Source organism: Coenobita brevimanus, chromosome 100 (genome assembly GCF_032717465.1).
Source record: "Coenobita brevimanus isolate Jiangsu-jjx chromosome 100, ASM3271746v2, whole genome shotgun sequence".
NCBI classification, from domain to species: domain Eukaryota; kingdom Metazoa; phylum Arthropoda; class Malacostraca; order Decapoda; family Coenobitidae; genus Coenobita; species Coenobita brevimanus.
The window spans coordinates 56937179-56949678 of record NC_137053.1 but is presented as its reverse complement, the minus strand read 5'-3'; the positions used below and the strand labels follow the sequence as shown (position 1 = coordinate 56949678).

At 41.3% G+C, this 12500-nt stretch overlaps 1 protein-coding gene across 1 annotated transcript in view; it reads left to right on the top strand.

The window, feature by feature from the left end:
- The window catches only part of stj (voltage-dependent calcium channel subunit straightjacket), a 504277-nt gene that overhangs the window by 175320 nt on the left and 316457 nt on the right, over nucleotides 1-12500 (top strand). The window lies entirely within an intron of this gene.

Below are 12500 nucleotides of genomic sequence, written 5' to 3'. Positions count from 1 at the left end.
CACACACACACACACACACACACACACACACACACACACACACACACACACACACACACACACACACACAATTAATCCTACACCCACACTCTCTCTCCAACACAATCTGTCTCCTACACAGTTTCTCTAGGACAGTTTCCCTCTCCCATTCACGACCACACAATCTCTTCCACAGCTCAATTCTCACACACCATCTCTGCACAAACAATCTGTCTCTTAATCCAAGTCTTCCATGCACTCACTCCCTCACACTTTTTCTCACGTAATTCGACTATCTCACCCATTATCTCCCCGTCCTACACACCCCTAGTCTCTCACACACAGTCTCTCTCTTATTAAAAAAAGAAAACACTCAGCCACACAAACTCAAGCATTCTCCCCCAAAGCTCGACTCTCCCACTCATTCTCTTCCACCCACACACTCAGTCTCTCCCACTCCCTGTACTTTCATCCTCTCCATTTTCATTTCAGTTATCCTTATAGTCTTTTCCCAGGTCTCCTTCTCTTGCCACTCATTTCCATTCCACTTTCCTTCCTCTATTTCACTTGGTCATATTTGTTACATTTTTTCTTTCGCTTTTATTCATTTTCTTTTCGTTTCTTCCCCTTTCTCTTAATTATTTGGCTTTCTACTTTTCTCTTTTCCTTTCTACTTTTCTCTGTTCCTTTCTATCCTTTTCTCTTGTTTCTTTTCATTTACTTCTCTTTTTCCCATATTCTTTTTAAAGTTTTCACATATTTACATAATTTCTTTCTTTTTCATTGTCTCTCTTTTCTTTTACTTCCCTCTTCATTTCTGTTTTCCTCTTTTCGGTTGTCCCCTTTTTCTTACTCCCTTTCCATTTATTCTTTTGCCTTTTTTCTTTTTTCCCCCTTTTCACCTTACTTAATTTTTTCATAAATAATTTCTTGTTCTTTTTTACATTATTCCTGTTGCCCGTAAGCTTTTCTCTCTTACTCTTATTTTTCTCATTGTCTTTTCTCTTTATTTCCTACTTCATTTTTCCATATTCCTTTCTCCTTTACCTAATTTTCTCCTACTTCTTTTCCTCTACTTCTTTTCCCTTTATTTCCTCTTCTTTTACTAATTTCCTCTTATCTCATTTTCCCTCCCTCATACTCTGCCTTCTCTTACCTCTTTTTCTTCCTCCTTTTCCCCAACTGCTTTATCCCTTACCCTCCTTTCCTCTTACTCTCTTTTCCTCTACTCTTTTCTCTGTACTTTTTTCCTCTTGATTTCTTTTCTCCTTTTCCTTTTTTACTCGTTTCTCTTCGTCATTTTCTCCTATTCCTTTTCTCTTATTTTACTTCATTTCCATTTCCTTTACTTCCTTTTCTCTTGACCCCTTTTCAAGGCTTTTCCATTCATTCATTTTTATCATTACTACTCTTTTCAGTGTACCATTTTTTTTCTTCTTCCTATACTGCTCAATATCTAACTATTTTCTTTTCAGTTCTCTCCTCCCTCTCTCTCTCTCTCTCTCTCTCTCTCGAACTAATTACGGCAGGGGGGGACAGTAAGGGGGTGCGGGAGGGGGGAGCAACAAACAGGGCTGGACAATTATCACACAGTCCAAAACACACACACTGTCGCTTTGCTAACGACCCACCCACCTCATTTGACCCCCACCTCAATATAAACATCCCCCGCCTCTCGATGACTCCATTTTTGGCCTTGTTAACCCTCTCAGCGTTGGAACAACTCTAGTATTTATCACACGTGAAGCCAAACAATCGTATTTAACTCATTTGAGAGTGGGTCATTGGAGCCTGAGAATGCTGATAATGTCACCATACTTTGCCCCTCTCATTTTCAGGATAACTCTAGCATTTTATTCCAGCTCACCCCGAACGACTTTATTAACCTAAAAGTGAGTCATTGGAGCTTGAGAATGTTAACCTCTTTAGCCCTGTGACGTCTTCCTTTGGCTAATTAAAATGGTTTGTTTTTGGAAAGAATGTAACAGTGAAGGCGCCATGGCACTGAGAGGGTTAACTGCTCTGATGTGAAATGTGGTGACTCAGGACCGTAGAGTTAAATGAATTTATACCGTAATTCCCGTTACCATAAATGTTCACAATTTGGTTGTTCAATATGGGCAACCGATGAACACATTTTTATAAGCCTGTGAAATACGGCAAATGAAACTAAAATCTTATTATTTATTTGTGTTTGTTTTTAAATATACTTTCTGGAATCTGCCAAGGTCAGTATATTTTTGTAAACATTCTTAGGGTTCAATCAGTCTTACTCGCAAAATAAGGAGTTAGCTGGAATAAAATACTAAACTTTTCCTAGCCATAAGGGGATTAACTTTCTCAGGGTCCACTATTCATTCTCACGTGAGGAGTAAAATACAGCACTAAAGTTTTCTCGGCTAAGGGTTAATGTGTTTGTGAAATATAGCCAACACTGAACGCAATTTATTACTTCAGAAATCTAGTGGTTTTAAGAGTTTCATTAGGGAGGGAGAGGAAAGTGAGTGTCGTCTTAATTCCTGTAGTTATATTTTTGCTTTTGTGGTGTTTAGATGCTACCCAATCCTTGTTTATTGTGAGAAACTGGGATATGGTGATGAAAGCGATGGTGATACTGTTATTCTCTCTCTCTCTCTCTCTCTCTCTCTCTCTCTCTCTCTCTCTCTCTCATTGTCTTCATTAATTAGCAAAATCACATTAAAACAAATCCTTAAGGAAGACGAAGTATGCCCCAGGGTGCTTAAATATCTTAATATATTCAGTTTTTGGGTTCTTTTCCTTAATGGCTGTGAAGATGCCGTAACACCTCTTCCTTTGCGATTTATTTCGCATAATAAATCTTAAAATCCTCGTCAATGTTACTGATGCAAATTATGTCATTATTAAGGGCAAGTAGACAACACAGAGGAGAATGTTAAGGTGTAATGTGTAAAATAAATCGCTAAGGACGAGATGCTCAGGAACTTCTCGTGCCACCTCGAATACGACTCTTATCCCTTTCAGTCCAAAATTCTTCTTATTCTTGCAATTTCTAGACTTTTTTTTATTTTATTTATTAGTCAGGGGATAGCTATAGTTAAATTAGCAACACGTTCTCAGGATGAAGGTGTTAAGTCTCTCTCTCTTATCTTTGCCATTCTATTTTACTTCCCTTCTGCACTTCACCTCAGCTTTATCTTTCTCTTTCTTCTCCTCCTTCTCCTCCTCTTCTTCCTCTTTCTCTTCTTCCTTTTCCACATTTTCCTCTTCCTCCTCCTTCTCCTCTTCTCTTTTTTTCTCATCTTCCTCCACTTCCATCTCGTCGTCGTCGTCCTCCTCATCATCATCAACAACAGGATCATAGTCTTGGGGTCCTCATCTCTTGTTCCTTTGACTTTATTCTTTTTTATTGACCTATTTATTACATTCCATTAATCAAGCCATCTTGCTCTCTCACTCCTCCTTCCATCTCAGTTAATTTCAGTTATTCCTGGATTTTTTTTTTTGATGGTCTCTTTTCTCGTTTTTGTTGTCGTGTTAATCCATTTTTTTTTTTCATTCTTTTTGCTCTTTATCTTCTCATTACTTTGTTTTTCCCCTCTTTCTCTCATAATCTCTGTTTTGCCTCTTCATTCATGTCTCCTCCTTTGTCTCTCCTCCTCTTCCCCACCTCATCCTCTTTCACTTCGCCATCCTTCCCTCTTTTTTCCCTCCCTTCGTTGAATTTTTCTCTTCTCTTTTCCTTGCTCCTCCACTTCTTCTCCCTTCTCTTCCACCTAAGCCTTTGTTCCTCCTCCTGTTACTTCTTCCATCACATTCTCTTCCTCCTCCTCCTCCTCCTCTCACTCCTTCCTCTTACCTTCTCAATACTTTCCTCGTTCTATTGCAGTTATTACTATCTCATTTTTTTCTTGTTCTTCTTTCTCCCTTCTCATTCCCATTCTCTGCCTCTCGTCAATAATTCCTCCTCCATTTTATAACATTCTCCATTCTCCTCTTTCCTCTTGCTCTCCCTCTCCTCTTTTCCTCATCTTCCATTTTTCCTTAGTATTGTTCCCTCTTCTAACCCGTTCTCTGTCATCGTTATCCTCCTCCTCCCTCTCTCTCCTCATTCTCCTCCTCTTCCGTTTTCCTTATTCTTCTCCCCCTCATTTTATTTCCCTATTCCCCTCTTCCTCCTCCTCCTCTTTCATCATTCCCCTTCTCCTCCCCCTCCTTCTCGCCTTTCCTCCTCCTCCTGCTCCATTCACTTCCTTCTCCTCCTCCTCTTCCCTCATTCTCCTCCTCCTTTTCTTTTCCTCCTTCTCCTCCTCCTCCTTCTCTTTTCCTTATTTTCATCCTCCTCCTCCTCCCCATCCTGCTTCCCTTTTCTCTTCCTCCTCCTCCTTCACCTCTTCCTCTTCCTCTTTCTCCTCCTTCACCTCCTCTTCCTCCCCCCCTCCTCTTTGTTCTCGTCTTTCCTCTCTCTTTCTTTTTTTTTCCTCTACCATTTTTCCTAAATGTCCTGTGTTCTTTCTCTTATTATCCTCTCTTCCTCCTCTTTTGTCGTTCCACTCCCTCCTCCTCAATTTTCCTTTCCTTTTCCTTCCCTATTCTTCCTTATTTTATCTCATCTCTTTCATCCTCCTCCTCCTCCTCCTCTTCCTCTCCCCCTCATTTTCTCCTCCTCCATTCTTTCTTAATAATACTTAATAATACCATCTTCCATATTCCTAATCCCCCTCCCTCCTTTATCCTCCAACTCTTTCTCCTCCTCTCCTCCCCTCTTCCTCCTCCTCCTCCTCCTCCTCTTGATCCATTCTTTCCTACCGTTTCTTTTCTTCTTTCTCTTCCTCCTCCATTCTTCCATTATTCCTTTCTCCTCAAGTCCTCCTCGTCTCCTTCTATTTCTCTTCTTTCTCCTCCACGTCTTCAACTACTCCTTTGCTTCCTCCTCCTCCTCCTCCTCCTCCTCTTCTCTATGCTCCTTTGCCTCCACCCCATCAATTTCCCTCCCCCCTCCCCCCCTCCGCCACACAATGGAGGGGGTGAGGGCGAGGATTTAAGCAGAGAAGTAAATATGCCTCATTCCTCACCAGATTAAATTTTTACCCCTCTCTTCCCTCCCTTTCCTCTCTCTCCCTCCTTCCCTCTCTCCCCCCCCTCTCTCTCTCTCTCTCTCTCTCCAACAGTCCTTTGCTTTCTCTCTGACTTTCTTCCTCCTTCTTTCCCCTTTGATATTTAATTTCTCCTTGGTTTTTCCTTCTCATCGAGCCCTCCCTTCATCCTAGAGTGCCCCTTTCTCCTCTACCTCCTCCTCCTCCTCCATTTCTTCTTCCTCCTCTTCCTTTAGTTTCCCTGACCTTCCCAACTTCGTAATTTTCCCTCTGTACCTTCATTATTTTTTTCCTCACTAACTATTCTTAAATCTAGTCTATGTTTTTCTTTTCCTCTGAATTTTTTTTTTTAATCCATATTTCCTCTATTTTCTTCTCTCCGGCCATCTCCTTCTCCTTCCTCCTAACATTCCTCTCTCTCTCTCTCTCTCTCTCTCTGCCTGCCCCCTTATCTGTCTCTCCTTGTCTGTTTGTCTGTCTGTCTGTCTGCCTGTTTTCCTACTCCCTGACTCGGCCTTTCTCCTTCCTCCCAGTTCTCCTTTCCGTCCTTCATTTTAATTACTAACTCTCCTTCTTTTATCACCGACTTTTCTTCTTCCTAACTTTCCTCTCCTTTGTCCTCAAGTTCCCATGCCTGCTAACTCTCCCTTTCTTCTCTCTCCTTCCGCTTTCATCCCTTTATCCTCCTTCCTTCCTTCCTTCTCTTTCTTCTTTCTCCTTCCTCCAAAATTCTTACCCTCTCTCTTCTTCCTCTTTCCTCCGTTCATCTTCCTTCCTTTCCTCCTCCTCTCAATTCCCTCCCAACTCTCTCTCTCTGCTGTCCTTGCTTTTCCTTCTCTCTTTTTCGCTTTCCTTCTCTTTAATCTCCTTCCTTCCTTGACTCCCCTTTTTCTCTTCCAACTCACCGTTTTCCCTCCCTGCTCTCACTCTTCACACCCTAACTCTCCCTCTCTTCTCTCCAAGATATCTCCTCTCCCCTCTTCCTACTCTCTCTCTTTATCTGCCTTCCTTCCATGAGTCTTCTTTTTCCTCCCAGCTCCCGGTCTTCCCTTCCTATCCTTCAGCTCATCTCTCCTTCCTCCTCTCCCTCTTCTCTCTCTTCCTCCTCTTCCCTCCCTGACTTTCCTCCTTCCCTCCCAGTCTCCCTCTTCCCTCCTTCCTCCGACACTTCCTTTCACTGCTCCATAATTGTCTTTAATTGCTATCTCTCTTGTCTTTTCTCTCTCTCTTTCCTTTTGTCTTTTTTGTCTTTTTTTTTAGCTTCTATTATTTTCTCCTCCTTTGTTCCCCGACTCACTTTCTTTCCCAATTTCTTTTCTTTTTCCTTCTCAGCCCTTTCAGCCTGAGGACGATCTTTCTCACTTCGTCGTTCTTGTTACCAGACGATTTTATTCAAGTTAGGCGAGGTACAGTATGTGAGAGAGGGGATTGTGGGCTGGAGAGATGGCAGCGTGATGGCTGAGGACAGGGTGACGTGGAGGCGATTTCTTGGTGGTTAGTTCTTCAGGGATTAAGACGTTTAGCTATAGACTGATTTTTCGAACTAAATGAGTTAGATACAGGTCCCTAACACCTCTTCCGTAGCGATTTATTTTTGGATATGGGTGATTAATATGCTTTGCACGTTCTTTATGCAGAGTATAGCGATATCTGAATGATTTAAGAAACACAGAAGAGAACGGCAAGGTGTAATAAGCAAAATAAATTGCTTAGGAAGAGGTGATAGGAAGCTTCTTAAACCGACGAGAATGCGAGCCACAGTCATCCTTAACCCCTTCCGTCCGAGAGGTAGTTCTTAAAATCGTCTGGAGATACTATAAATATAATAATTACATCCTCTCGCTGAAGTGATTTAATTTCTTTTTTAATTATCTCTACTCGTTTTTCTTCAGTGTCTCTCCTTCCTTTTCCTTCCTTATTTTACAATGAATCTTTCCTTCCTTCCTTTCTTCCTTCTTGTCGTCTCCTCCTCGCTCACTTTCTCCTTCAGTTACTGTCTCCTTGTCCTTTTTCATAAGTTTCTTTTCCCAGTTTCTTTCTCTCTTTTTTTCTTTCTTGCATTCAATTTATTTTTAGTGTTCCCTCGTTTACACACACTTCCTCTTTCTCGCTATCTCCCTTTTCTCTGCCCCCCCTCTCTCTCGTTTTTCCTCTCTATCTCTCCCTCCCACTTCCTTTGTCCCTTTCTCCCCCTCCTCTTCTCTCTCTCTCCCCCTCCTCTCTCCTCTGCCCTCCCTCTCCCACCCATTTTCTCCCATTACCTTCCTCTCGTTTTCAACCCATTCACGACGATGACGCTTCATTTGTTTTTATTCTTGTTACCGACACACGCCACGGTAACATTCCTCTTCTATCCTCCTCCGTCTCCTCCTCCACCACCTCCTCTTCCTCCACCTCCTCCTCCCCTTCCTCCAAGCGAAGTCCCCTTTACTATGGTAAGAAATGGCGCAAAACCCGGAAAAGATTCGAGGAAGCATCTTCCCATAACTACGTATAATCGCTACCAGATCCTTGCCGAAGCGGTAAATGAGACAGAAGAAACAAGGCTTATTGGGGACTCTATTGTACGCAGTCAGCTGGAGGAATTTTGTGGACGTGCCCCCATCAGCAGAAAGAGGTACTGTTTTCCAGGAGGTGGACTAAGTGATATCACAGAAGCCTGCGATGAGGTCACAAAAGACGCAAATGATCAAACTCTATACGTTATCCATGTTGGTACAAATGATCTGAAGCGCAGTAGATCAGAGGAATTGCTAGCAAAGTATCATGAAATGATCAAACGATTCAAAACTAAGTCCACTAATATGATAATATCTGGTATACTCCCAAGGATCAAGGCAGAAAATAGTTTCTATGATAAGGCCTTCAGCACAAATAACCGGCTCAAATCTCTCTGCACGCAAGAGGGAGTCGACTTTGTCAATCTGTGGGACCAGTTTTATGAGCAACATACTCTATTCCAGAAAGATGGTCTCCATTTGAACTCAGTAGGAGCGGCACGGCTAGGTAGACTTCTACACGATAAAGTTGCCCTCTTCAGATCAAAAAACGCGGCACGTCCAGGAACAGTAACCTTAACGTAAATACCCACAAAGTCAGATCACCAACTGTTCGGAACGGAATTAGAGTCTGCTATGCTAACGCACGTAGTCTACGTAACAAGTTTGAGGATTTAGAATCTCTAATTTACCTAGAAAATTATGACATCATTGGCATCACAGAGTCCTTGATTAACACATCTGACCGTGACTTTCTAGCGGAATACTCACTAACAGGGTACAATATTTTCAGCTGTGAGCGACCACATCGAGCTGGTGGCGGTGTTTTACTATATGTGAAAACTAGTCTCCATCCCCTTGTGCTATCCAAACCCAGTATTACCAACATAGATGCCAGTTATGTTCAGCTAAGTATTAATTCACACAAGATAAATATATGTCTCATCTATCGTCCGCCAGCACAGTCAACTGAGACAGATGAAAAACTTTATGATCAAATTGCGGAAATTTGTTGTCAAGAGGATAGCATAATTTTTGGAGACTTTAATCTACCGGTAACAAAGTGGGGTGAACCACTGACGGCACACTCAGGACAAGAGCTTTATACGAATCTTCAGGAAAGCGCCCTTTCCCAACACGTAGAATACCCAACGAGAGGAAACAATATCCTAGACATCATCTTGACTACAAATGATAACCTAGTCAACAACGTTGAAATAGGACCTGAGTTTAGTTCCAGTGATCATCGAACTATACAGTTTAATATTACTACTGAAAAAGTAAAAGAAACGGAGAGCAAAGAAAAAGGTCCCAGATTATCGTAGAGCTAATTTCAACAGGCTCAGAGCGCTACTTGCAACTGCAGATTGGAATCAAATGTCTGAAACCGATGACATAAACCAAGCATGGGAAATATTCACCGAAAAATTTAAGGAAGTGGTAAAGTCATGTGTGCCACTACGTAACAGACGTCCAGCTGGAAATAGTAAACCAAAGTGGTGGTCCAGTGAAATAAAAGTAACTTAATAGCCAAAAAACAGGCATACCATAAATATAAAGCTACACAAAATAATGATGATAAATTACAATACGATAATCTACGCCGCACATCGAAAAGACTTATTAAACAAAGCAAAAGAGCACTGGAGATCCACATTGCTAATACGTGCAAATCAAATCCTAAAGAATTTTACAGTTACATTAGAAAGAAAAAGGTTATGACTACATCAATAGGTCCTCTAGAAACAAACAGTGGCAGACACACTGAAAATGAGGTCGAAATGGCAAACATTCTTAACGATTACTTTGCGTCTGTTTTTACAGTAGAAAACACCACCAGAAACCTACTGTTACCCACAAACCAAGCAAATAGCACAGTCCTTAGTAACTATGCTATTGATAATAATGATATCCTTTCAGCCATAAATAGTACGGACATAAACAAAAACCCCTGGCCCCGATAAAATATCACCGAGAATTCTCAAAGAAGCAAAACATGAGTTACTGCTGCCACTCTCTGTCTTATTCAATAAATTATTAAGTACTGGGAAAGTTCCACGAATGGAAACTAGCAAATGTAACACCAATTTTCAAAAAAGGAAATGAGTCGCACCCAGGAAATTACAGACCAATCAGCTTAACATCAGTAGTGTGCAAGTTAATGGAAAAAATCATAAGAGATAAAATAGTTAATTATCTAGAAGAAAATAATATAATTAAAGACTCGCAACATGGATTCAGACATCGTCGTTCATGCTTAACTAACCTACTGGACTTCTTCCATGATGTTTACAAATCATACGATGACTCAAGAGCAGTAGATATAATTTACCTCGACTTTCAGAAAGCATTTGACACTGTCCCTCACAAGCGTCTCATGAGAAAAATAGAAGCACATGGAATAAAAGGAAAGACGCTAAAATGGTTACAAGACTGGCTGTCAGACTGAAAACAGCGAGTTGTGATAAACGGAAAGGAATCCAAATGGCGTAATGTGATCAGCGGCGTTCCCCAAGGCTCAGTACTTGGACCGATACTTTTATTATCTATATAAATGACATTGATGAGGGTCTAAATTGTAAAGTATCCAAATTTGCAGATGATACTAAAATAACCAGTAAAGTCACTTCAAAATTACAGTGGCAGCAGTTACAAAATGACCTTAATACTTTAGCAAGCTGGGCAGAAAAATGGCAAATGAAATTCAACACAGAAAAATGTAAAGTACTTCATATTGGAAGTAACAATGTCCATGCAAATTACAAAATGAACAATATTCAGTTATCAAGTACAGACAGTGAAAAGGATCTTGGTGTGACAATATCAAATGACCTAAAACCAAGCAAGCAGTGTACCGATGCGGTAAAAATTGCAAACAAGCTAGTGGGTTTTATTGGAAGAACTTTCGAGTTTAAATCGGAAAAAGTCATACTTGCCTTGTACAACTCGCTAGTGCGCCCCCATCTTGAGTATTGTGTGCAATTCTGGTCTCCGTACTACAGAAAGGACATTGAAAAATTAGAGAAAATTCAGCGAAGAATCACAAAAATGGTACCACGACTTAGAAACAAACCATATGAGGAACGCCTTGAAGAACTTAAATTATTTAGCCTAACGAAGCGCAGGTTAAGAGGGGACCTTATTGAAGTTTTCAAAATCATGAAGGGATTTGACAACTTAGACATGAATAAATATTTTGATATAGACCGGTCTAGTCAAACCAGAAGTAATGGCTGCAAAATCATGGGAAAACGATTCCAATCCCACGAAGCAAAATACTTCTTCTTTAACAGAGTTGTAAATATCTGGAACAGATTACCCTCAGATACCGTGAACAGTATCTCAATTGAGACATTCAAAAACAAATTAGACAAGTATTTGCACGAAAATCCTCAGCTGACTCTTTTTCTGTCCGAATAACTTGCTTTTATAGCTACGGTACATGTAAGTTCATGCCCCCTTAGTCTACAAGACACCCCGTAAACAATGTACCCGTACATAGTGTTGCGTCACGATATTATACATTTTCAATTTATTCGGTGCAAACAAAGCAATATAAGCACAGATTAGGATCTGCACAGATAACCCTGAGTTAACGGTCACTACTCTTACTTTCGACCTGTGATGGGCTGTGGATCACTGAGGGTCCTTGTTAGTCAAGTGACCACCATCGGGATTATTTTAATGTACCAGGGGTCACTGCTTCAGGATGAAACTTGTGTACTGTCCCACATGGGAGAGTTCCTTGTCTCAGTGGAGTGAACGGAGCTATTGCCTGATTGACTGCTGCCTACCTAAAAAGCGCCAGGGAAGGTTGCCGCACCACCCCTAAACATCCACTCTGTGCATTGCACATCCACACTGTGCACTGTGCAGTCCCCTTATATCTAAGACACCCGTCCTATATACTTTTCAGTCTCCCCAGCGCAAAGAAAGCAATATAAGCACAGATTAGGAGCTGCACAGATAACCCTGAGTTAGCGGTCACTACTCTTACTTTCGACCTGTGATGGGCTGTGGATCACTGAGGGTCCCTGTTAGTCAAGTGACCACCATCGGGATTTTTTAATGTACCAGGGGTCACTGCTTCAGGATGAAACTTGTGTACTTGTCCCACATGGGAGAGTTCCTTGTCTCAGTGGAGCAAACGGAGCTAGGGCCTGATTGACTGCTGCCTACCTTAAAAGCGCCAGGCAAGGCTGCTGCACCACCCCTAAACATCCACACTGTGCAGTGTGTAGCTTCCACGTTATGTCCACAGACTTCCCATTAACTCAATGTAACTGGTTTATAATGTCATGCCGTAACTATTATTTTATTTGTTTACTTTCTCTTTCAGGTTACTCTATCGGGTAGCTTATAGATAAAGTATTATAGAATGTGACTTTTCCTTTCCAGTGTTTCCTATAAAATTTCCATGTCAGTTTTTCCATGCTGCATGGTGGTTTTTCTCACTTTTTCCTGGAGGGTTTGGTGGTGGGGGGAGCCTTCTTGCTTTCCTATCCTTATCCTTCAACATGTAGAGTTAGATCTTGTAGTCATAGTTTTCTCTAACAAGCAGCCTCGAAGGGACCATAAGGTCTGTTGCTGTTTGCTTTCCTGTGTAATCCTGTGTAATCCTCCATTTCCTCCTCCTCCACCTCCTCCTCCTCCTCCTCCTACGCCTCCTCCTCATCCCTTTCAGTACGATGACATTTTTTTAAATCTTAAGGAGGATGCCACAAGGCTATTTAATTCAACTTAGGAAGGATCTGTAATCGTGAATGGATATTGTCACTATCCTGCTCTCTGTCTAACTATATGTCTATCTATCTATCTATCTATCTCTATGTCTGTAAATTTATCTATCTACCTAAGTATATCTATCTGTCTATCTGTTTATCCATCTACTTGCCTATCTACAGCCAGACGCCATTGTCCCTAAAGGGATGGCCACAAGTGAATCCCT